This window comes from Culex quinquefasciatus, chromosome 3 (assembly GCF_015732765.1).
Source record: "Culex quinquefasciatus strain JHB chromosome 3, VPISU_Cqui_1.0_pri_paternal, whole genome shotgun sequence".
Taxonomy (NCBI): domain Eukaryota; kingdom Metazoa; phylum Arthropoda; class Insecta; order Diptera; family Culicidae; genus Culex; species Culex quinquefasciatus.
Window position 1 is genome coordinate 38,990,544 of NC_051863.1, and position 26,978 is coordinate 39,017,521.

At 36.2% G+C, this 26,978-nt stretch overlaps 1 protein-coding gene across 1 annotated transcript in view; it reads right to left on the reverse strand.

Moving 5' to 3' along the window:
- The window catches only part of LOC6052602 (Kv channel-interacting protein 1), an 86,231-nt gene extending 66,403 nt beyond the window's left edge, over positions 1-19,828 (reverse strand). Inside the window, exon 1 of the mRNA XM_038264824.1 lies at positions 18,649-19,828. The gene's annotated coding sequence lies outside the window, so the exon portion shown is untranslated. The remainder of the gene's footprint in view (positions 1-18,648) is intronic.
- Positions 19,829-26,978: the final 7,150 nt, after the last annotated feature.

The following is a 26,978-nucleotide window of genomic DNA, read 5'->3' on the forward strand; positions in this document are numbered from 1 at the left end:
GAATCTACAGGGGAGGAAGGATGCGTGGACATACCGTACCAAACGCTCCGATCAATAATTGCATTGTTGTTGTGTGGTGTGTGTGAAGTATAGCATTTTATACATCATTTACAATTCTTTCAATTTATCATTTAACAATTTACCTTCATACCTTGCTGAAATCTTTTAGAATATATCAAAATTAAATAAGAGAGGACGGAAAGTTATAGATAGTACCAGATTATTTTATAGTAAAAGATCGCAAAGACGTTTTGAATGTTTGATGAGAAAAACTGACATGGGGCGAGGAGAAGGGAGTCTATTTTAAAGAGATTTTCTTTAGATAGACAAGCAATAAATAAAAATAAGAGGAAAAATTTTGAAAGAAATATTGAATTCATTCTTTGAAAAGGATACACTACACAGCTTATGTTTACTTCCATCAGTGACATAGTTTGAGTTGGTTCTTTTTTCTTCCTTTTCACTTTTTTTTCTCCGTCCAGCCACTCATTTCTTTCCTTTTCACTCAATTTTTTAGCAAACCAAAAAACGAGCGTAAAGCTGACGGCCGGCCGAGCTCCTGTCAAAGCCCATGCAGCAGCTGCAAAACGAAACATTCCTCCCTGAGGGAATGACAAAAGGGCCACCTCACGTTGCCAACGCACTTTGCTGCAGGCCAGGTACAAAATCAAAACAATGCCGGCCAATGGTTTTGAACAAAAAACGTTCCTTTCTGCATAAACTTGTTTTAAAATTAATGAACTCCAATCACTCGCGGCGAAACGCGATTTTAGCTTTCTTCCGGACACTAAACCTCGTCCGGAGGGTCACAAAAACGGCTTGAAATTACAAAATAATACGGAGCTTCTAAAAACCGAACTTCCACCTGGCAGTGCTGCCAACTCTCCCGTTTTTGAGGATTTTTAAGTACGCCATCAAATCTGGCGTCCAATTTTACATAAAGCTCCTTTGACATCAAGTTTTATCTGATCACCGTTTCAGGCTTTGCATGTTCAAAAATGAAAGGGGTCAAACTTCAAAGTATGTTTCATTCTATTTTTTTACGTGGAGATCTAATACTGATGGTTCTGAGGTTCTTAAGGTACTATATTCGCTGTTGTTGTTCAAAATTGATAACCTTTTTCTCTTGGGCGGTACCACGGGTATGAATGTTCAAGCAATTTCAATATGGCGACTTGTAGCAGAAGGAAGTGAGGCATTTTCGCTATTTCTCACTGTTCTGTGTTCTGCGTGCACGTCCGCAAACATCGACCACACACATACTAACACAAAGCGCCACCAAGAGGCAAAAGGTGATTACGAGTATTTTTGGAACTTTCGTTAAAAATATGCGGTTTTGCAAAAACAAATAACAAAACCAACATTTAAGTGTAGTTCAACTGTCAAACTTGTAATTCGTTGCTGATTTGTTCGAAAATTTGTTAAAAATAATAAGTTTTTTTGCAGCACCCCTTTTGGACGGACATTTCTGTTGTCACCTTCTGGTTCCTTGGATTGGCCATGGATAATTTCACAGTGTAATAAACAGGGCAGCTACCACCACGTGGCGCCACTGTTTCGAATGAGAAAATGATACAGGTTTTTCAGACGAGTTTCAATCCCGTGGCGGTACTGTTTTTGTACGAAATTGTTAATAGGCTATTTGAGGTTTTCAATCTAACTTCGAAGATCATGCGTCTCCATGAAAGTTGTTTTATACTTAAGACGGAGCTTTTCTTATTTTAAACTTGGTGAAGTTGTATCTTGCTAAATAACTGTTTGAATATAAGGGACCATCCATAAACCACGTGGACACTTTAGAGGGGGTATGGCGATTGTCCACGATCCATACAAAAAGTTTTTTTGTATGGACAATTGTCCACGAGGGGGGGAGGGGGGGGGTTGAGATTTACAAAAAAGTGTCCACGTGGTTTGTGGATGGTCCCTAAGCAATATTAAATGAAAATCACACCATATGTTTACGATAATGTTTCCTAAAAATATTATTAACCAAAACAAAGAAACTTGAAAAAAATAGTTGTTCTACAGAGTTGAAAGGTGATTAGTTTTTGTTTGCAATAATATATGACTGTCATTGTTAAAAATTTAAGCATTTATTCAAATTAAAATGGGTTTCTAGAATGGGTGATAGGTTAATTTCAGGACTTTTTCCCCTAACACGGAAAGCGACGTGTGGCCCACACTTAAGACTTGAATCGTTCGCACTACATTGTGTTCTATTGAATCTGGTAGGGAAACGACTTGGGCGCAGATTTATTGCGCTTTGTTGCACGAATAAAGTTGGGTGCTTATCGCACTAGTGAGCAGCTAATATAAGGTAGTTTAGCAAAAGAAAACGATCAGCAGTTCTTGTTAACCCTCTGCTGTCGAATTTTGTTTAAGACTTTGGAGATCACATCCAACAACATAAATTTAACTAAAAATTAATTTTTGCTAATTTTTACTTTTTTTCTGAATGACGAACTATGTTTTGCAATCTATAATTATTTTTGCAGATTTGTTTAGTTCGTCTAAAATATATACTTTATTCTAAACAATTTTTAAACTCTGATCAATTGCTTTTAGAACATATTAGCAATAATTGAAGAAGTAAATCATTTATCGCAATATTTTACATGTTCTTTCAATGTGTGAAATGATGAAAAAACTGTACAAAATTTCAAGCCTGGTTTCACATTATAATTAATGCATCATGGTGAATGAAAGCTCATTTATTTATCAAACTCTAAAAAACATATTTTCCACTCTATTTAGCAGCATCAAACATAAATAGTATCGTATAACCATGGAGGGCAGAAAAAATGTCCGATTTTTCACAATTCGTTGCGCAAATAGTTCCACCTCGGCTGTATAGATTCAAATAAATGTTCTGGATCAGCACTTTGGATGAATAGCGCTGTGGAGTTATACTTTTTTGTTGTAAGCCAGGAGAGCAGAAAAAATCAATATTGATAAAAGGTCACGGATCAGACAAATAAAAAGAAAGAATCTCGCTAGCGCAAAAAAAGAGGCAGTTTTGATTCATTCATGCGAGAAAAAATTCCATGGATTATGTGGATCGTTTATGGCTCCGTAATGAAATCATTTATAATTTCCGTTTGATTTAACAATTTGTTTAAATCTTTGATTAGATAAAATTGCAAGAATCACAAATTTAGAAAAAATAATAATTTGCAAACAAATTTGAGAACTCTTCATAACAAAATCATGAAGGCGTTGTTTTACGCCTAAATTATGAGTTTATTGAAACCATTTTTTCAGAATTCTAATTAGTTTATAAAGCTCTACGCACACGTTCTACTTGCTTCTGCATATTTTTTTTATCCAATCCTCTTGACGTGTCCCAGGATTTGGTGAATGCAATAATAAATAATGGATGTATCTTCCCCTCCACTATTCCTCCGCACATTCTTTCTTCATTCCGACCACGAGTAAACTACCAAAACAACAACAACTTATTTAATCCAAATCACAACATCAGCATATCCGGGTTTTTTGCGGATGTGTGTGTGTGTGAGTGTAAGCTTGTTGTTTTTTTAACACTTGGCGCCACCCTAAAGCACTTGTTATTTGTGGATTTTGGCTTCAATAAACGTGTAAGGGGTGTTCGCCAGCATTGTGCGAGCTTTAGCTATTTTAACTATTGATGAGTATATTTTATTTTTTGAAGGAACTAAATTTCTGAATATTTTTATATATTGACGATTTGAACAGTCGGTTTTGGTTTATAATCTTATTGTAATCGAAGCAGAAAATCTAGTACCAGAATCGATACAAATGATGTAATATAACTAAAATGCAGATAGTAGTTATGGATTCGCTGTAGTTAACCCTCTACTGTCCCTGTTTTTCGCAAAACAAAAAAATCCATGACCAAATTTTGTAAAACTTCTGTTCTACCTTGGGCATGTTTATAAATGCATACTGAATGCAATGTTTGTTAATGCCATATGAGTATCAAATGATCGGGTTTTTTTCATGGTTTTAAAAATACTAAACATTTTCACAAAGCTACGTATTTTCGAAATAAAATTTCAAAATTTCAGTTGTTTACAATGTGGGCAAATGATCGGCATTGTTTTCATATATTTCGAACAAAATAACAAAAAAAATGTAAAATACTCAAAATTTTCACAAAACTACTTGTTTTTGGAAAAATACTCAAAATTTTAGTTTTGTTACAATATGGGTATCAAATTTCATACATTTCGAAGGTTATAACACAATTTTTTGAAAATAATCAAAATTTTCACAAAAGTACTAAAAATTTCAGGTTTTAACAATTTGCGTACCAAATAATCAAGTATTTTTATAAATTTTGAAAGTTATGGCACAAAGTTTTAAAGCACCCATATTGTAAAACACTGAGATTTTTAGTTTTTTTTTCGGAAATATGCAGTTCTGTAATTTTTTTTAGAATTTTCCAACATTTGTGTTATTGATTTCGAAATGTATAAAAAAAAATCCCTATCATTTGATATGCATATTGTAAAATACTAAAATTTTGAGAATTTTTTCAAAAATACGTAGCATTGTGAAATTTTTGATTGATGTTTTTAAAATTATTGATTTTACTTTCGAATGGTATGACAAAATCACGATCATTTGATAATTGAAGTATTTTTTTCAAAAATACGTAGTTTTGTGAAAAAATTTATATTTTCAAAAAAAAATGTTATAACTATGAAAATGTACGAAAAAAATTCCGATTTTTTGATGCGCATATTGTAAACAACTAAAATTTTTAATATTTTTTTATTCAAAAAATACGCAGAAAATAAAAATGTTTAGTATTTTCAAAAAAAAAATATTGCATTCGAAATGTATGAAAAATCCCGATCATTTGATTATAGCCTATGTTAGAGGTGGGCAAAAAAAGAGCGAACCGATCAAAGAGCCGGTTCACTGAATAGAGCGAACGAACCATGGCTCACAAAAAAAGAACCGCGGTTCTTTTTTAAATTCCGGTCTTTTGAAAGAACCGGCTCAAGATGAAATGATTTTTGTTATAAATATAAGTTATTGAATTTCCAACAAATGTAGCATTAAATTTGTTTTGAAAACTTGAAAATGCAATTTCAAATCTCCAATGCTTAGAAAAAATAATCCCAAAAGTAAATGAATTTCTAAACAAAATGAAGTAAACTTTTCATTGTACAACTGATTGTACATTAAAGTAATACCGGAATACAAATTTGAGCATTTCAAATAGCATAATTTGACAAATATTACCAAAAATCTACTGAATATTTGAGAACTTTCGGAAAAAAATCATTTTGTCCGATTAAACGTTAGCGTTTATATACCTTATCTATAAAATCAGACTGTAGAGAAGAGTTCACATAATATTTTCTCCAAATAAAATATCAGCTTTAGGTTTTCAAAACGCAATTTTAAAATCAATATCAATTTTTCCAGTATCCTAGATTTCAGTTTGGATGCCATTCAATTACTCGAATGTTAAGTTTTGAGTAGAAATCTTGACATAGAGACCACCAAAACCTATGGTTTTCAAGGGCATCTTCTCGTTTTCAGATTTATTTATTTTATTCATCAAATAGGGCCGTTACAAACATTTTTCAAAGTTTATGCCACCCCTCCCCTTCAAAATCGGTCCAAAAAATCAGGGCAAAACAATATTTTTTTCAAATCACTTCCAAATTTTAATGGAAATAGAAGTCTTATCAACTGAAAAAATTAAAAAAACATTTTGGGATCGATTGAAAATATTTTGAATTTTTGTGAAATTCCGTTTGCACAGTAATGCAAAAAGTTTTTTTTTCGGCTTAAAAAACCGGTTCATCAATACTTCGATATTTTGAAATCTAATGATTGCAATGCAACTGGGGATGTGTAAAATGCATTTTAAAACTCTTTTTTCATTAAAATGTTTATACCATGGCTTGTTATTTTTTTGCTACTTTGGCCAGAGTTGAGGGACATAATAAACTTCAAAAAATGTTTGGTACGGCCTAATTTATAAAAGTCCAATGTGAAATAACTTATAAAATCACATTCTTGAAAAAACCCATTTAATCCAAATTTTGAAAAAGAGCGAAAGAACCGTTCAAAAGAGCGGCTCTTTTTAAAGAGCGAACGAAAATGAGCGGCTCCTAAAAAAGAACGGTTTTGCCCACCTCTAGCCTATGTCTTCAATATAGCCCAAATCCCATAAGCTCTGTGCTTCTGTTAAGCACTGAACCGTGCTTAATCGAGGCAGCTGAAAGAATCAAAACCGGGGCAGTGCAAAACCGAGGCGTGCAAAACCGGGGCATGACTGTATACTGTCTTGAAAAACATAATCAAAAATGATGCTGGTTGCTCTCTCCTAAACCGGAAACAATCTCAAAGATACAATTTATCACAAGCAAGCAAATATGCACAGTGGCAATGCTTCCGGTTGACACAAGGGTGGTAAGAAAAAAGGAATTCAAATACAGAGGATATGATAATTTGTCTAGATTAAGTCTGAGTTTTTTTTTTGAAAAGGTCCAATAAACCAAATTTCCAGTTTTTGCTTGTTGGGTGTTTTTGAAATCACCTTGACTCAGGGGTATTCAAACACCCAAAAAGCAAAAACTCCAGAAGCCACCTTTTTTCTTACAAATTTATAGGGGCGGTATGAGAAACATGAAAAGTGAGATCATTAATTTTATAGGTCATAAACAGAACATGAGTTTGAATTGAATCAACCTTGAAAATACTAGAAATTACATAATCTCTGGATTTTTTCAACCTTTATTTCTTCCTTGTCACTCTAGTGAAGCTCACGAACTCAACATCCCACAAAAAAAAAAATAATAATACAACGGTGCTGTGGCTGATAAATGGCCATGTTTTTCGAGACAATCTGTCTCCTGTTGAATTGCCCGGAGGCGAGAGTGAGCAGGTCTGTGTTGATCCGGTATGGCCCCCTAACTTTTGGTTTATTCATGCTGGCCAAAGCACCAGAAAAATGCTGAGAAAAGCACATGGTTCACGGGACACGACATGAGGTCGTAAGATGGGTTATTTCGGAAACTCTCACTCACACACACACCGGAATTGGCTCGGAACACATATTAGAAGATTAAATCTGCCAAAAATTTGCCGATCCAAGCACGAAAACGCCAAATCCTCCGGTGATGAAGAGGGAAATGGGCTGGCCACACAGGCTGGTGGGCGAAATTAAGGGGTGACCTTTCTTTGGACAGTTTGAGAACGGTCGACCAACGAAGCAAATCGGGTGGAAAAGAAGAAATTATGATGTGACAAATTTCCAGAAGCGATTCGAAGTCGGAGGAGCATTCAAATGAATTTGATAAATTCATTTGAGGTTGTTTGGTTCTTATCGGAGAGGAATTGGTTGTGTTGCTTACTGGAGTGGACGCAATTTGCATGATTGGATTTGATTCCCAATAGGTTCGAGAACAATGAAACGACTCGGAAAATTGTTTTTGAATTTCTGATTATGGCATTATGGATGTTTTTGATTGGAGTATACTTGAAGTTAAATCCAACGAATTAATCCGACCAGTTGGCTGCTTTGAGATATTCAGCTCAAACTAAATAGAGTTCTTGTTGTTTTTTTTATGCGTTCAAACTGGTTCTGTTGCTTAAAATTGACTTCAGGATGTCATTTTGTGCAGTTTTTAATGCCTCATTTTTTACATTCACAGATCACCAAAACTCGATTAAAAAAATTGAGTTCTTCAACAAAAACAAAAAAGCTTTCCACAATTCAGTTCACCAAGCATTTGTGGTGAATTTTGGTCGTGTTGTAAGTTCAATATACGCCTAACAATTATGCAACCAGTAAACTTTGTCGTCCTGTTCTTATGTTCATAGATTCCAATCAAGTTTCTTGGATTCTTATAGCATTCTTAATCCTTCTAGTCAACTAAGCCTCGATGGTCTAGTGGTTAGCATTGTTGTCTGCTGACCCAACGTCGAGAGCTAATGAATTTTTCGTTCATATTCATGTGTTCAGAATTCCTTCTTTCCATAATTTCTCGATAGGAGCAGATGGGAATCGAACCCAGAACCTTCCGCTTACAAGGCGAACAGCGTAACCATTCAGTCATGCCTACCCCTACCCCGACAAGTTCCTAAAGGAAATTCTAGTCATAAGCCGTTTTGTCACGCTTCCATGCTCGTTAACTGTTTACAATTTTGATTATTTCTCGAGACTCCTACAACCACATTTTACCAAATTTCAAAACGTTGCGCAGAACGGTCAGCTTAACAAAACAAGTTTGCAATTGTTTTCATTGCATGTTCTATTTTTGTTTTGTTTTTCGAAGTTAAGCATTAAAACGCATTCTTCTAAAAACGTCAAAAAACAAAATTCTTTAAGATAGCATCATCGCGTTATATTAAATCTTGTCGCACGTTGCTTTTTGACGTTCCGAGTAAAAACGCGTTTTAATGTTTCTTCGTGAATAACCAAAAATAGAGCACGCAATGTATGTATGTATGTGCATTGTCCCGAAATTTAGTTGAATTTGGTTGCCGGAGTACCTAGTTCTAATTATAAATGTTTACGGAAGTCGGGCATGTATGTGTGTCAAATGCGTTTTGACCTGAAATCCCTTTGGCAAGTCGTCGCAGTTACAGCAAATTTTCAGGGTGTGTCAAGATAGCAAGACAAAATCGGTTTTTATAGAATATCTTAGGATAGACATCGAATTGTGAGGATCTATGAAGGTCAAAAGGAGAGGCATTGAAAGCTACCCAAAATGGCGTTCTAATCTGAGTTCAGACCAAAATGTACGTGCGTTAAGATAGCACGACAACTATTCAGATGTTGAGAATGGTGACAATTTGAGGGTCAAAAAAGTGTAATTTTACATCTGAAACTGGTGAAATTTTCACATTTTTGCACTTTATGTTTGGAAATTTACTCAACAAAGAGGCGATGTTCAACAAATAAAATTTTCAACCTTCAAAAATTCAGCTTTTTGCCTTCCTCACCTTACTGAGGAAAGGCTATAAAATCACTCGAAAAACTAAATTCTTAATTTGACCTTCATGTATACATATCGACTCAGAATCAAATTTTGGGCAAATGTCTGTGTGTGTGGTGGGATGTTGATTTAAAAAATTTGCACTGAGTTATCTCGGCACTGGCTGACCCGATTTGGACCGTTTTGGTCTCATTTGATCCGTCTTGAGGTCCCATAAGTCGCTATTGAAAATGATAAAGTTTAGTTAAGTACTTCAAAAGTCATGCTAAAAAAACGATTATGACAAAAGTCCGGAAGATTGTAAAAAGGGTGGTTTTTGTAGGAAACCTCATCATGTGATACATTTTTAGAAAGGTATTTGAAAGACCTTTTTAACGAGTTTAAAAGATTGAATATCTGACAACCCTATCAAAAGTTATAAGCACTTAAGTGATATTTATGAAGTTTTTAGAGGCCGGATCTCATATATTTCGATGAAAATGTTGTCCGGATCTATCATTCGACTTGTCGTTAGATAGGTAATCAAATCTATTCAACGAGTTCAATAGATTGGAGATCTGACAACCCTATCAAAAGTTATAAGCACTTAAGTGTTATTTATGAACTTTGTGAAGGCCTAGCATTGCACTCTTAATTTGAGGAAGGCACCAACCGCCTAATGGTGGATTAAGTAACGTTTTTTACTTTATTTTCCAAGAAAAAAAGTGATTGAATTTTTTCAACTTTTCTTGTGTTATGCCACTTTTTCAGTCTAAATTGAGGTAATGTTACATTTTAAAGTGGTATTGGTTGAAAAATTAACAACTTTTTTAACGGTGAATTATGTAAACCACTCTTAAACATGTTTTATTAAAATCATGTCAGTCTGAGTCATAAGCGATAAAATTTGTATGAACATGAGATCTTAAAAATGCAATCAAGTCTTTAAGACTATTGAATAAAACAGATAACAAATAAGAAATAAATGTAAGGAAAAATAAATAAAAACCAATCAGTTACCGCTATACAAAGACAATACGTGACGCTTGCAAATGTCGTCAGTTTGCGATGTGTATGATGTGTCGACCCACCCCGGATTGATTCGACATAGGCCATCATTTGTCATGTCCCCACCCTGCTGAAACAGCTCACACACATCCCGCTTGCCTCTCTTGGGCATACTTTGCGGCGCGTAATTGGACGCCGACTCTTGTTTTGCTTTTCTTGTTTCGCGTCCATTTTCCGTGTGGGAGTCTGCCCCCGGGGGAAGTTTGCTACATTCACCGTCACGAAAAAAAAGCTCTCACCAGCGCTGTGTACCGTACACTTTTGCGGCTTACAACGAAATTATGCCCCGGCTCGGCCGAGAGAGATGCTGAGAGCCAAAGAGCGAACAAGGATCAAGATGAATCGTTTGCTCGAAGGGGAGTTGAAAAAATGTTTTACGATTAATTCACCTGTCAGTGAGAAATGTATAAATTCGTCAAAAAAATTAATGAGCGTACTGTTGAATAGATTACAAAATCAAATCCTTTTTATGAAATAACAATTCTTTTGCTATAAAAAATAAGCAAATCCCATCCTGATTAAGATCTCCAACGTGTTCTCCACTCGTGGCTCAACAAACACACACACACACACCCAGCAAGAAAAGAGAAAAAAGCACTCATTCCGAACTTTGCGGTTCTCGTTCATCGTTGGTTGGCCATGCTGCTGCCACCCATTTGACACCCACTTGGCTCTTGTTTCATTTTCTCGAGTGGCGTACTAAAAATAGCCAGACGTCATTATCGTCGTGTTGTCCAAGCAAGCCCCAGCACCAAGTTTGGCCGAACTATGCGGCTAGACGGGATTGTGTGGGGATGTGGGTATGGGTGTAGCAAGGATTTTGTTTGTATTATGCTTTAACGGAACAGTTGAGAGAAAAAAATGAGAGGTTTCTGCCAAATATCTAGAAAAAAATTAATTGAATCTGTAAGAACGAAGAGCTTTTGCAAATATCTGTAAGAAATCTTTCAAAATATGTCGATCCAAAATTGTCCCGAAAAAGTGGAAGAATCCCCGTTTAGCCACTACACTGCCCTTGATAATTAGCTTTATGCTTTAAATTTACATCAAATTGCATGTAAAATTAAATGTTTAATGACGTGCAAAAGTGTTACATCATAAATGATGTAACATTCGGAATTTTTTTTTGTGTGTACGGCGTAATTCACGGAACCGGTCGTAATTCACGGAACTCTACAGATCGACGTCGTCGTGCTATCTTGTCGCACCCGCCATTTTGACGTTCCGAGAAAAACGCGTTTTAATGTTTGACCTTGAATATTCAAAAACAAGAGCACGCAATGTAAACAATAACAAACACGTTTTGTTTGGCTCACCATTCTGTGCATTGTCCCAAAGTTTGGTTGAAGTTGGTTGCTGGAGTCCCGAGTTATCATTACAAATGTTTACGGTAGTCTAGCTTGTACGTGCGACAAACGCATCCTGACTTTCCTGGCCTGAAATCCCTTTGGCCTTTTGTCGCATTTAGGGGGAGAGGGGGTAGTATGCACCCCCGGGGCAAAATGCACCCCCTGCTTTTCTCGGTATTTGGAAGAATTTTCCGGGGAAAAACTCATAGAAATTGGAAGCTTAACATTAATCAACCATGCTGGAAAAATTTCAGCATCGTACACCCAGAACTGGGCATCGGCATACGAGAGGATAAAGAGCACGATTCGGTAGTAAAATGGTACTGTGTGCGGACGGAGAGGATAAATCCCGAAATTACCGAGAGTACTTTACTCATGGTTCATTTTCCAAAAAAGTTCATCTATCAAAAAAAAAAGTACCGGTACCGAGACTCGAACCCAAGACCTTCGGCATATTGAACCGTGCCTTTGCCGTATGGGCCACCATGGTTCGGTGACTAAGTGGCGGTTGTTTGTCCATATAAGCCACTCATAGGATGAACTGTTCCAATGAACGAATGAACACGCGAGAGGACTATACTCTCGCAAAATAGCACTTTCCTCATGTTTCTTTTCGTGAGGACTATCCCCTCGTTCTTTAACTTTGGGTGTAGTATAAAAAAAGCTTAAGTTATTTGCAAAACTTTAAAATGTTATGTTTTCATCTAATTTTCATTGAACTTTCATTATGATTTTTGGACAATATAAAAAGCATTTATTGTTATTGTAAGTATTGAGATATATAGTTTTTGCCATAATCTTCACTATTCTGTAGATAGATGAGTCCAAAAACATAAAAAATACATTTTTAATTAAATTTTCTGCAAAAAGCGTGGTCGGGGCAAAATGCACCGCTCTGAAGCTCCTTTATAAAAAACAGCGGTGTCATCTAGTGGTGACTAGTGAAAACTGCTTTTACCCGGTGCATTTTGCCCCATGTTGTGGTGCATTTTGCCCCGTTGTTGTAGTGCATTTTGCCCCAATGTTGCGGTGCATATTGCCCCGCATGGTTGTTTGAAATGAATCAAAAATGTTTTTAGAAATTCGATATTTTCAAACAATTTTGAGGTTTTTTAAGACTTTTTTCACAAGGATGACGAAGAATAATAGTTGTTTTAGAACATCGAACAAAATTTTTCCACAGTAATGCTGTAATGGTTGAGAAATCACAGTTTTCCCTTAGGGGGTGCATATTACCCCCTCTCCCCCTACATCAATTTTCATGGAGTGACAAGATAGCACGACAAGATTGAAACTACTTTCATATGTAAAGTGACAAAAATGCACCGAGTTTTTTCGGTTTTTGTTGAATATCTCAGGATTGAAATCGAATTTTGGGGATCTGTGAAGGTCAAAAGGTGAGGCATTGTGAGCTGCACAAAATGGCGTTCTTAACTCAATTTGGCCCAAAATGCACGTACGACAAGTTAGCACGATGGCGACGAGATGACCTAGAACAACACTAGATATACGTAGACTAGTCCCAGTCCCAGTCCCAGGGAGGTCCCTAAGGCTATCTGAATATGCTCTGAGGTCAAAAAAACACTCACCTCTGCCTTGTTACGGTGGTAGACCCATCGGCCGTAACTCACGGCACTCTACAGATGCTCTAGAACTTCTTCGGGCATACGTAGACCAGTCCTCGAACCTCCCTGAGGCTATTTGGATATGATACAAGGTAAAAAACCACCGAACTTTGTCTTGTTATGGTATAGACCCATCGGTCGTAACTCCCAGGACTCTACAGAAGACCTAGAACATCATCACATATCGGTAGGCTATCCGGATATGATCTGTGGTTAAAAACCTCCAACCTCTGCCTCAGAGAAGTGCTCATATCTAGAGTTTTATTATTAAAAAAATTTAAAAAAAATTATTCAAGAAAAACTCTAGGCATGGATTTTTCCATCATATTTGAAGATGAATCACTGCTGTTTGATTGTTCAAACAGCAAAAAATGTTATGTAAACAAACATAATCAGCATTTGTAACCTGCTCAATGATGGTTTAATTTCATAAATATATTTTTTGCAATGCCGTCGTGAAACTGCTTACTTTTCCTGTCATTTTCGAACGACTAAACAGCCTACTTTTCTCTACCAAAAATAACAGTAACCCTTTTCAAAATAAATACTAAAAAATTCTAATTTTCAGCACTGAAATGGATGTTGAAAAGTGGAACTTTTCAGCACTTGTTAGGAAAAGTTGTACTTTTCAACATGTTTTTTTTATTTAAACGATTCATTAACTCAATGCATGGACATTTGTCCTATAATTCTATTCAAATGGTGTTTTTCGGAATTGCAAAACACTTGTATGGAATTGGTATGGAACTCGTTGCAAAACTTGATTTTTTCATCACTCGTCGTATTTATCCTGTACGACTCATGCTGAAAAAATCCTCTTTTTGCAACTTGTTGCATAAACTTCTATTATAGAAGCTTGTAAAATTTGGAACCCCCCTTATAGTTTTTATATGAAATTCTAACAACTTACAGAAAATCAGTAATTTCGATTGCTAGTCTTTTGGAGAAATTGAACATGTCGAAGTTATGTTAAAATATTATTGGACAAAATTTTAGATTTTTAACCATTATGTTGCAAGCTTTCAAACATTACTCAAAAGCAGAAAATATCACATTTAAAAGCGTTTTTCTATATGTTTGTCATCAGCAATAAAAAAAAAACCAGAATAATATGTTTATATCTTTAAACAAATTCTGTGACAGTAATTTTAGTAAACATATTTAGTGACATTCACCGCTAAGTTAGCGAAGGCAAAAACTTATTGTTATCTAAACATAGGGAATGAGCAATCAGCAACTTTCCTTTGATTCTTCAGAACAATTTTTAGGATTAACATCTTTCGACCGTTACTGTCGGTACACTGCCAATACGGCTACACTAGATGAAGTGAACTCTTTGCCCACACAAGCCTTTTCTCGGTTGAGTGCGGGTGTTGCGTATCGTGTATTGCAACGCCTTTCGTGACAGAAAGTGATTTCCAACCGATTTCCTGATGACGCTGAAATACCATTCAGGAGCAGCAGCTGGTGTTGAGCAGGAAATGGGTGGAAGTTTCTCGTTTTGCTTGCCTGGCTCGTGGCCCAGTTTATGGGTCACGTTCCAACTTTATCCGGTGTGCCGGGCACGCATCAGCCTACACACGTGTGCATCGCCAAACGAAGGAGCTTGCATGCGTGCATAATTTAATTTCGTGCCCAATCGTGATCGTATTGCATGCTGGTGGTGCTGAAATATTTGTTTGAATTATGTTGCCTTCAAAAAAATAAATTTCGATTTTTTAAACATTCCATTATTTCAAGTATCAGGAGTCTCCACCGACCTCGTCCTTGGCAAATTTATTTAGGAAAACGCATTGTTCTGAAAAACCTTGTGAATATTTGCTTTCAAAATGAACCATCGTTGAGAAATGAAACAAACTGTGGCGAAACGGCCTAAAGAAAGACCTTGAAACAATTTCCAATTACTTTCTCGTGGAAATTCCGCGAAGTAGGGAAAAACTTTTGCGAACAAAAAGTATTCCTCATCCTGACAGGTCCGCAATTTGTTCGCGAACAATACGCCTTTGAAGTTCGAGCACCAGGAGGTACTTGGGTAGCTCTCTAATCAACAAAAGTATTGAATATATTGTAGTGATGTTGAGTCTTAAAATAATAAGCACCATACAAATTTTAACAAAATGAAATTTTGTTTATGAATTGATTCATAAACATGTATTTTGTAATTTGTAATGTAAGACTCCTGCTAAAATTTCTTATCAGTTGATTGAATCTTCTGATATTCAAATCCAGAGAAGGGAACATTCATAAACCACAAATGAATAAAATTATGTTTTTTTTATTATTGTATATTTTTGGAAATGCTATCAAATTTAAGAAATAGATTAAACGAATTCAAAAGATTTCAAATATTCCTCATGGTTTTCAACGCAAACTTCATATCCGAACTTTATACGCTATGAACTCAAGCTATACGTAATTTAGAAAAATATGTTCTTCCAGGCCATAAAACGTCACTTATGTTGGTGAACATAAATCGAAATTGAATTTTGCCTCTCATGTAGAATGAAAAAGCCATCAATGGCTTGTTATTCCGCTCAACCTACATCCATCTTGCTCCTCAGAGAAAGAACTACATTACCAGCTCGTTCAGTGAATTATCGTAAAATGTCAATATTCACCTCACAAATCACTCCGGTGGCTGTGGTTTTTACTGACAGCCCTCTCCCCAAATCCCCACGGCAGGGTCTCAGCATGGGCACGTAAGTGCAGCGTGACGAATTTTATTGCCATTACGCCCCCACCCCCCACAACCTAACCTCAACCCCAGCCGCCATGGAAAAATCACATGGTTGGGCTGGCAAAATTACATTCGAACCCGAATTCCCTGGTGCCAAACGTCAGCAGACGTCGTATGTGCGACGCGACAGTTATTTTGCAGGATTGACTGATTTCCGGGGAAATGGGACTCGAAAAAGTGCTTCCGGAATGAGCAAAAGCAATTGGATTGCAATTTTATGATTGGTTTTTGGAAATGTTGGCTGCACGATAGATTTTGCGGCGACAACGTCAGAAACGGGAATCGTTCAAGTTTGTGGTGAAGGGAAGGCTCGAATAATTCGTTTTCAGGGTTTATGATCTGGAACCAGATTAAAAACCGATTTGGAGTACTAAAAATGTCACTAAAATAAAAAAAATTATATCCGCAAGTAAAAAGCTCTAGCTTGGATGCTATCTTATGTCCATTAATCCATTTCTCGTGTATGGGTTATAACATGTTTTGTCCTTAAAACATAGCACTACTGAATATTAATCAAATCACACATACACATACCACTCATAGTACCCGCAAATCGACATTGTTTTTTTTTTGTTTTATTTGGGTGAAACTTTGTCCATACCATCTCTATATTAAAAGAAGCAAATTTTAATCAGAAGGTATTCCATACAGTCTCCATTCAATTTTACCGGTTTGTCATACAAAATAGGTACGTAAATAAGGGAGTGTTGGGTAATTTGGGCACCCTAAGGAAATTGCTCTGCCACAGGCTGTATGGATATTTTAAATTGATGTGGATGACACCAGAGGATAATAGAGATTATATTCGATGGAAAAATGTCATTCATTTCGATAAATTTTGATAAAACCCCATTTTTATCGCAAAAATTAAAAGGTATCCAAATTACCCCCACACTATTTTGTGAGGGTAATATGAACTCCCCTATGGGGTAATTTGGTAATTCCTTGGGGGGTAATATGGACACCTTTTGTGAGATTATTTGGACACATGTTGAAGAATAAGTTAGTTATAAAACGTCCATGATCGAAGGGGAGATTTCACGAAATTAATAACGCCGATGTGGTTAGTTATACTGTCCAAAACGTTCTGATTTTAATGTAATCGAAAAGTCCCCCAGAGCCTCATGCATGAGGTACTGAGGTTTTGCTTACTGAGCATTAATCGAGCAACTTGCTTTAAACGCGGCGAGGTAAACAAAGTTATGCTTTGTTCGCAGTTTGGATAACTGTTATCGGTTTTGCTGATGATGTTGGTGACGTCGATCAATTATAAGGAAAGCAATATCCGTAACTAGTTTAACATTAGATTTTTTGAGCATATTTTTATTCTTGAACATGGCTTAGTAATTGGTTTATTTTTTTAAGTATTTTTTTCGCTCACAATATTTTATCAAAGGTTCAAACAATGATTTTATGATATCAACATAAGAGCCTTGAGTACCAAACGTTTGTTTTGAAAGTGTGCGTGAGCGCTATGTAAAAAGTGACAGTTCGTCACTTTTTAGTTTAACTTTGAATAACCAACGGGGTACAAACTAAAAAAGTGTCAAACGAAAAAGTGACCAACCACCGGGGGTTGAGTGTATGTCCAAATTACCCTACAAGCCGTTTCCCCCATGGCATGTTTTATCAAAAATTTCAATTTTTGATGATAAAAATGGATAAAATACATAATATTTCTACTTACATATCTCAGAAATTGACAAACCAACCTCCAAACAAAATTTGTCCACTTTTTTCCATATAGGGAAAATTCTCGTATGTTTGGCAGGTTAAGTACTCGCTCCTAACTCCATTTAATTTTGCAAAACTTTTGATAGAAACTTGCTTTCTCACTTCTTATTGAGCTATTTATCACACGATTTCAGTTGAAAATGCTTTTAATTAGCTTTAATTGAATTTCAAAGTTCTGACCTGCCAACATTAGAGGCACGCTGGAATTAGATGCTGTTCCCCTAATCCATGCAAAACCTTATTTCTCACCCCAAAAATATTAGAACTTAAAGCAGTGCCAACCGGCCTTCGGAAACTTTTACTCTGATATTTTGAAAACTTATGATTGCAAATCAACTAGGCAGGTGTAAAATGCATTTTAAAACACTTTTTTCATTAAAATATTTAAACCATGGCTTGTAATTTTTTTTTTTGCTTAAAATCTAAAAATCTTCAATTTTCTTTTTTCTTTTTCTTTGATTTGCTGTATTTCAGCAACCATAGGTCCAACCTTCAATGTCTGTTAGTAATTAATTTTTGGAAATTTTCTGAACTTCTCGAATAGAATACAGATACTATTTAAAAAAATTGAAAGGCGAGAATTTTTCAGTCAATATCAAAATTTAAGTTATTATATCTTGAAAACGGTGCATTTTATCCAAAAATCTGTAAAGTACTTTTCGATTGCAAATATGATTTTACATTAAAAACTTGAGAAGGAAATGTGGAAAACATGCTTCTTACAAAAAATAACAAAATTTAGCCCAGACTCGATTATCTGAAGGCTTTAGAAAAAATTACTTTGGATTCAAGAAAATAAAAATGTGTTGTCCTACATTTAATTGTCGAGCTAAAATACTCTAAATAAATCGTAAAATGAACGCTAGATTCGTAGTCAGAGACCAATGTTAAACAAATGTCGTTTAGTGTTTTGTTGGAAAATCACATGGTCGCATGCTGCATTCCTATAACTTATCAAATTCTCCCAAATAAGGCTGTTGTTTCTTCAAAGTTCATACTAAAAAACCAACCAATAAACTCCCTGTTCATCTTCCTTTCGCAAAAGTGACACCGTTCCACCCAACCAAACTCATCATTATTCAATAGCCATTTGCGAGGCGCAACTTGCCGGCACAATAAATTGCCATCCGATAACGGCGACCTTCCTTCCTCCCAAGTCGTATTGCTTGCTAATGACGTAGACTCGATGCTTCCATCGAATGATAACTTACATTGATTTTATCTCCAGTCGGTCCCGGGCGGCTCACAGCGATGACGATGACGCCGAACACGAGGAGGGGGTGTTGAATGTCGGGGGGAGGGGGCTCTCTAGTTCACCTCCCTAGCGGCCATGACGTCCTGGCCCTGGCGCGTGTAACCGTCCTTGTCGTCGATGCACCCTGACTGATGCGCTACGCTACGAAGCAGACGAGGAATTCCCAATCTGCTCCCCTACAGCATCCCGAAACACGTGGAGCAAACGTGTATGCTTGGTGAGGGGGTGGTGGTTCGTTTTACGAGTGTGCTTGTGTTGTAATAGAAGAAGATCCTGCCACCCACACTAGCTCACACTTGATTGAAGCACCTCGACGACGACGACGCGACTATTCTGCACACACATTGGCGTTGATTTTCCTTTTGCTTCTTCTGCACGGGAAAATGTAACTTTTCCTGGCTTTTCCGGGGGTGTTTTCCTCTCCAACCTGCCACTTGGTTGAACGGTTTCACTAATCTTTCACTGGTTGACACAGTTGAACAGTTGCTGATTACACACTTTCACACCCACTCAGGACCACCCTAATTAAGTTGACGACAGATTTTCCCTTGCTGCCATATCGGCTCGCCGTTTTACAACCTTTTAATTTTCTTTTTCACCTGGGAAATGCTCGCTTACACTTGGTCAGCCTACCTGGCCGCTACCGAGACTGACTGACTGCCCCAGGTGGGCAAGCATCCGAAAATTTCCACCCTAGAGGCCACCCACACAAGCCAGCCTGCCACCTTTATCTGTGATATCAATTTACATTCCGTACACGCCTTCCTTCAACGGTTTGGACTTTTCCGGACACTCCAAGAAACCCAAACCTGGAGACACTTTTCTCAACAAAAAATAAAAAAAAAATAAATTGCTTTCCCACGACTTCTTCCCAATAAAACACACTTTCCACGGAAGTTTCCCCACCAGAAAGCAAAAAAGGAATAACCTGGAAAATCCTGGGCGTCCAGTGATGATTTCCTTCTTCTCCTCCTCAAAGAATTTCCCCGAATTGCGCGAACCGTGCTCCAACTTTTTCCCGCTCTCTCTGGTGTGCTTGTTTTCCCGCGAGTGCCACCGCGAAACTGAAAGTTGGTTTTTCCACAAACTCCACACCTCGGAGTCCACCGACGGGAAAAACGGACTGGCTGCCACTTGATGAGCTCGAAAAGCTTTACAAACGTGTGCGTGTGTATTCGTGCGGGACACGTGTGGTGATTTTGCAACGAGCCTCTTTTCGCTCTCACTGTCTCTCTGTTTCGGGAGAGGAAAATGTCGGAGGGAAAAGCTCTCTCACGCGTGCTGTGCTCTTTAAATTCCTCACCGAGAGTGAGAGAGACAAATGTTATCACGGCTTTTATCTCGACACTTATCCTTGGAGGAGGGTTGCCAGATTTTGATTCAAAAGCATTAGTGTACTTTTCCAAGGTTAAAATGCAAGAAACAGATGAAAAAAATATTGTTTAACAAGTTAACGTGTGCCTACCTTATTCTTAGACAAAACAGTACAATTTTCAATCACATTGTGGAAAACCAGAAAAGCGTTGAAAAATGTTTTAAAATGTAGAGACACCCTTTATTTCTCTGTTTAAACCCCAATATTTTGTAAAAATGCTTGAATAGAGAAACCTTTAAGGTGTTACATACAAGTAAATCGACAAAAAAGTCAAAGGTTGGTGTGAGCACACACTTAATTTTATTTAAAATTTGTTTTCAGGGCATGTATATTTCATCTATTATCAAAGCAAATTTTCAAAAAACTCATTTTATAAAAAGATAAAAATATTTTTTGTATTTTTCATATAAACAATCGTCAGTTTTTGATTTTTGTATTTTTTTACAAAGCAACATTTCAAAATCGGGCTCCGTCCTGCACACGGGATAAGTCTTGAGAGTCTTCACTCCGAATTTTAGCCAATTTGGTCCATCCCATCTCGAGATATCGTGGCACCCGTAAATCAACTCATCAACTAGCAATGGTGGCCGACAGCTATAATAAAGTCAACTTCGTTTTTCCTAAACTTAAACATCATTACAGATTTGGATAGGAAATTGAATTTTCTACAAGTAGGGGAGTTTGGGGTAATATGGACAGTGGGGGTAATTTGGACACCCCTTTAAAAATCACGTTTTCTTCGGATATAAAGTGAAAACGGCAATTTAAGTGATAAGGCTAGTACTAGTAATGGCCTAGGAGTATGGACAAACCAAAAAAGTTGGAATAGGTTAAGTAGTTTTAGTATAATATGTAAAAGTTTCCAAAGGCCGGTTGGCACTGCCTTAAATTCTAATATTAGAAAGTTAGGAAATAAGGTTTTGCAGGAGTTATATGGCAAAAAAGTGGACATTTTTTGTTTAAGGGGGATGCTTGGACGATGCCTGAGATATGTACGTATAAAAATTGTGCATTTTATCCATTTTTATCATCAAAAATCGCAATTTATGATAGAATTTGCTATGGGGGTAATTTGGACATGGCTTGTGGGGTAATTTGGACATACCTGAAAGTCTACCTGTCAGGCAACAAAAAAGTAACTTTCATGGTTGGATGAGTTTTTAAAGGGATTTAGGTAAATTTAGAGGGATTTAATAAGTCAAAACAATCAAAAATGAATGTGAGCAATGAGAACTTTCACAAAACCCCTATTTTTTAATTTAGATAAATTTATTCCAATATTCGAATTGATGAAAATCTGATTACTCTACATTTGGCGTTCAACAAGACTCTAATGTTGATTGCTTTTAATTAATTTCTTTGACATTTCTAATTTCTATGCTGGTTTACAATAATATTTAAATTTGAAGGGCTACAGAATGTAAAATAAAAAAAAAATGATATTTTTAGGCTAATAAATTCTATATAAAGATTGATTTATATAAACATAAACGATACCTTAATCACTAAAAACAAGTATAGTGTGCCTGATCCAGAATCAATGTTTAAATCATTTCAGTATTAATGATTAAATTATGTATACTACACTGAACTATTTGTTATCTTCCTATTGAATTATAGTTCTATCACAAAATCATTATTTAAAACTTTGATGAAATATTGTGAGCAACACTTCAAAATATAAAGCAATTACAAAACCAGGTTGAAGGATAAAAAACATGCTCAAAAAATCAAATTTTAAACTTATTCTTAAACATGTGTCCAAATTACCCCACAAAAGGTGTTCATATTACCCCACAAGGTATGTCCATATTACCCCACAAGGTATGTCCAAATTACCCCACAAGGCATGTCCAAATTACCCCATAGGGGTGTTCATATTACCCCCACACAAAAATGTGGGGGTAATTTGGACACCTTTTAACTTTTGCGATAAAAATGGGTTTTTCATCAAAATTTATCGAAATGAATGACATTTTTCCATCAAATATGGTCTCTATTATCCTCTGGTGTCATCCACATTCCTTTAAAATATCCATACAACCCGTATCAGAGCAATTTCCTTAGGGTGTCCAAATTACCCCACACTCACCTACACAGCTAAAAAAGTAGTAATCCAGCTGCGTGTAAAAGTGCTGGGTGTAAAATAAATATTGCATTATTTTATGCAATTTCATGTAATTTTACGCCCTAAAATATGTAGCCCATCAGTATGGGAAACCTACTTGACCGAAATGTCAAGCTTATATATGCGTTTATCCTTATAACTTTTCATCGGTCTGATGGCCGAGTGGGCTAAGGCGTCAGTCCTTAGTGTTGGTGCTGGGTTTGAATCCCAGGGGTTGCAACTTTTTTTGTATTTGCAAAAATTCTACATGCGAAACGAAGTTGACTTTATAGCTGTCGGCCACCATTGCTAGTACCAACCACTAGTGTCTTCCTTTTATCTACAAGGACTTCGCCGCCCTGGGCTCCTAAGTGTATGAAAGTATGGCACGGAGCGACGGCGCCGAATACCCATATTTACACAAAGAATTTTAGAGCGCCCGCCGCGGGATTCGAACCAGCGACCTCTGGATAGTGAGTCCAGTGCGCGGTCCGATTGATCCACACATTCTACATGCAGTGTGTAATATTAAGTGTTTATTTTGACGAAGGTGATGTGCATGCTTCTGCATGCGATCTTACCATCGGATTTTTTGCTGTGTAGTGACTATGAAAAACAAATTTTTTAGTCGAAATTTTCATTTGCCACATCAATTTCTCCGTTACGTTACAACGGGATGAGAAATAGTGAAATTTTAACTCTTTTTGGTTTCATACAAATTAAATAGTCTTATTTTAGTTATTATAAACATTTCTAATTGTTAATCCAGCAGCGATTGAAGATTGGACCAATAAAACAACTAGATAATTAAAATATTCTGCCTATTTGGCGAAACGTGTCGTTATTGTCTCTGGAGAATATGTTTACTATATTGAACTTGGTAGGAAAGTGTTTAAAGTAACTAAATTATTGGATTCTATGGACAATTTTATACTAAGAACAGTTGAAATGGTTTTCCAATTCGTAAGTTTTAAATGTTTTTGGAACAGAATTAGGAAAAAATCTTCAGATATGAAGGCATTTTCAGTAGAACAAGTTTCTGGTAAATTTGAAAAAAAAACTCTGATTTATGCTGCATAAATTGTTTAGGTGGAAACTAATATTGACTTTATTCAATAATAAAAAAATGTATTCGACTTGGAACTTCCTATTACCTAAGCTAAAATGTACATTTTTATAGAATATTATAATCATAACTTAACAAGTAAATCCTTGACCTGGTATACAGTTTCGCAGAAAAAAGTTGAATTTCGAAATGTTGAAAATTTGGTAGGTTGAATATTACCGCTTTTTTGAGTGAACTTACAAAAAAAATGCGTAAAAATGTGAACCTGATTAATATACATCAAAAACTGATGAGGTAAAATTAATCTTTTTTTACACAAAATCTGTCACCATTTCCTGATGAATATTACTCTCATTTTTTCAGTGTTATAACAGGCTATCGTTACCAAAAAATACAGCAAATTACAAACAATAGTTTTTTTTTCCAATTGAAACATCAAAAGTAAATCTTACCAATTGTTGTCAATTTAATGTTATCAATTCAATTTGCACAATTTAAACCTGATTTTTTTCCAAAACACAATCAAGTCACTCCAGTTTAAACGATGCTCAGGCGTTACCAAATAATCTTTTTTCGAAAAAAAGATATATGGACAATGTGCGGCCTACCAACATTTTTTTTTATAGATATAAATCTTAAGACAAGTATTTTTATGTTAAGCATAACTGTAAATCCTACCAATGGTGCCAAAGGTACTGAGCTAAACGCTCATTCTTCGTGATAAACAAAAAAATCTGGATTTTTTAGAGAAAATCGTTTTTGTTCTTAAATTTTCAAAATTGTTCAAAAGATGATCTTAAATACATTAAAAATTACACAACAACCAATTTTTGTCTTAATTGAGAGAAAACAGAGTCAAATAAATTCTTTTTTTTCTTAGAATTCTTCCTGGAGTGTAAAATCAGGTTGTTTGTGACTATTTAAAATAAATAATAAAGAAGAGAGTGTATGACCCATAGGGTAAAAGTTTCCCTAATAAAATCAACAACAACAACATTATAAAAGATGTAGAAATTTAAATTTGTACTTGTTTTTACATTAAAAAAATGTATCAAATGATCAATTAGTTGATAAATTATTTGATCTCTGCACTGATTCCAAACAACTTTTAGTTCAAATATATGTTCCAAATCATGATGATCAATGAAATGATAAACTAATGTTTATGACAGTGCTGTGGAGTTGTATACCTTTTCAGCGACCCCGAAGCCAGCTGCAGAAAATTGGGCGGCCCCATCTTCGACTTTGCCTTTAGAGAATAAGCCATACGAAGTTGTTGAATGTTTGTTGAAAATACTCCGGCTTCTGAAGATTTAGCGACTCCGAAGCCAGATTCTCAGCATTTGTCGACTCCAAGTCCAAGTTTGACTCTTTGGAACAAAGAAATTTATTAATTATAAAATAATACAAGGTGTTAACAACTACATCAATTAACTCTGCTACACTTGGTGTGAAACGGTCATCGTGTTTTCGAAACTCATTACAACTTCATTTGCAGTTACAAAGCGTGTTCCTTCGTTCTCGGTGGATGATTGCCATAAACCATAAAGTGGGAGCTGTTTCCTAAAAACACCAACTATAACCTGTTTATGGTGTTGTAAAAAAAAGCAAATCCTCCTGCAAATAATACGTCCTTAATCTCAGTACAACTCAGCCATTAGCATCAAAAGAGCGAAATATGACAGAAAACAGTAAAAATTCATTCCGTTTTCCCTCCTCCGTGACGATAAGATCACGTTTACGGCCACGTTCTGAGTAATACGGATCTACGCTTAAGGCTCAATCTTGTCGTTTGTAATAGCTTTTAGCCTGAACGCCAAGTCAAAAAAAGCTCCGACTTGACACTTCCATCTCTCACGCTGATGTCGAATACAAATTCGGCGTTGAACACCACACCAGCATAGATGGAATCATCATCAGAAAAGGCAACCGTTTTCACCTCCGCAGCAAAGCTCTCACAGTTTCATGTATAGGGGCCAGAGAATTTCCACCAAGAGTGCCCCGAGATCTCCGGACAGGATGTTTGCTTCGAGCCGCTTGGCAAATGTTTACACTGTGTAAAAGTGGCTCAATTTGAATCAATTTCACTTGCAAATGACCTTAGTCTCATGTGTGTGAGTGTGGGTTGGTGTTGGGTGGGTGCTCTGTGGGGGTGGGTGTTGGAGAAAAAAAGAGATATTAAAAGAGAGAAGAGAGATAGATGCTCCGGAAAAAGAAATGTTAGTAGATTGGGCCATGTGGAAAACTATCGTGATTCTGTGGGTAGTGTTGGGCCATAGAAAGAAGTTCTTCTGTTCTTGTTATATTTATGTGATAAGTTTCAAAACTCTTTTTTTGTCGATTTTACATGGAACCAGTCAAATAAAAAGCAGAAAACATTAGAGCAATTCTTAAAAAAAACAGAAATTGATTTTGTTTATATATTTTTTTAATTGGCTCAAACTTTTTGGGGGCTTTCCCTATGACTAAAGAAACCATTTTGTGTCTTTGGTTCACCCAAACAAGGTTTTATACAATTTTGGCAGCTGTCCATACAAAAAATGGGACTTAAATATTTGAAAATTTTTATCATTTAAAGAAATGTTCTGATCGGTTTGATGTCTTCGGCAAAGTTGTAGGTATTCATAAGGTTCATCCATATTTTGCCTTTCTTACAAAAGAAAGGTTTATGGTTTACTTTTGGAAAAAAGCTTTTCTCAGAAATCCTATAAAATTCGTGCATGGCGGGGAATCGTCAAAAAAAAATCCTATTTCTAATTTGAAGGTTTTGATGCGCTCTTTCGATTGACAGAAATTCGGCCACGGTTTGCGGAACTGCAACCTCCGGCCCCGTAGCGTGAAGTGTGGTGAGTCACACCTCTCGGAGGCGTGCGCACTGCCACGAAAGACGGACTTGGGGGACAAGGCAGAACAAACCAAGCCGCGCGTAAAGTGCGCAACTGTGACGGTAACCATACCGACAATTAACGCGGATGCGTCGCGCGCAAGGCCTAAAAAAAGAGGAACAAGAAAGCAGCAGCGTCCCACTCTCCTCAGCGAAGTACGAGCGCAGCCGTTCCTGCAGCTGGACAGCGTACGGTTCCAGCGGAAAACTCAGCGTTCCCTCCTGGTTGGGGGCGTTCGTTCGCCATTGTATCTTGATTATTCACAAATAAACCGAATTGAATTGAATTGAGATATTTTTTGGACTATTTTACAGATAACACTATCAAATTAAAAGAAGTCAGTTTCATATAAAAAAAAACCATTCGAAAACATGCGCCATAAACTGCTTGGACCCAAAATTTGAAGATTTTCCAAAATTTATTTCCAGAGATAAAGCCATATTAGTGTTTTACGTTTTATTTTGACCCTATTTTTTCTTATTAAATTTTTGGTTTTTTACAGAATCCTATACTTGTCGAAAGATCGACAAGTCATTAAGTCGAAGCATAAACATCAGCACATTTACGCTGCGCGTGAATGTGTTCTTTCTGGCTTCTGATAATAGATCGACAAAGTGCAATATCGATACATATTTTTTAAGTTAACCATAGACTAAAATTTTTTTCTAATAATTTCAATTCAATATGTTTTTCTTAATAAAATATAATTATCTTCGACCAATAATGTACCTCTGAACTTAAAAAAATGGCATTCGAGGTCTAGCCTAAAAAGATTTGAAGCTTTAGGTCAAATTCTCCCTAGGTGGTATCATTATGTTTCTGAAAAAATAATTGCTACAATATATTTGTCAGA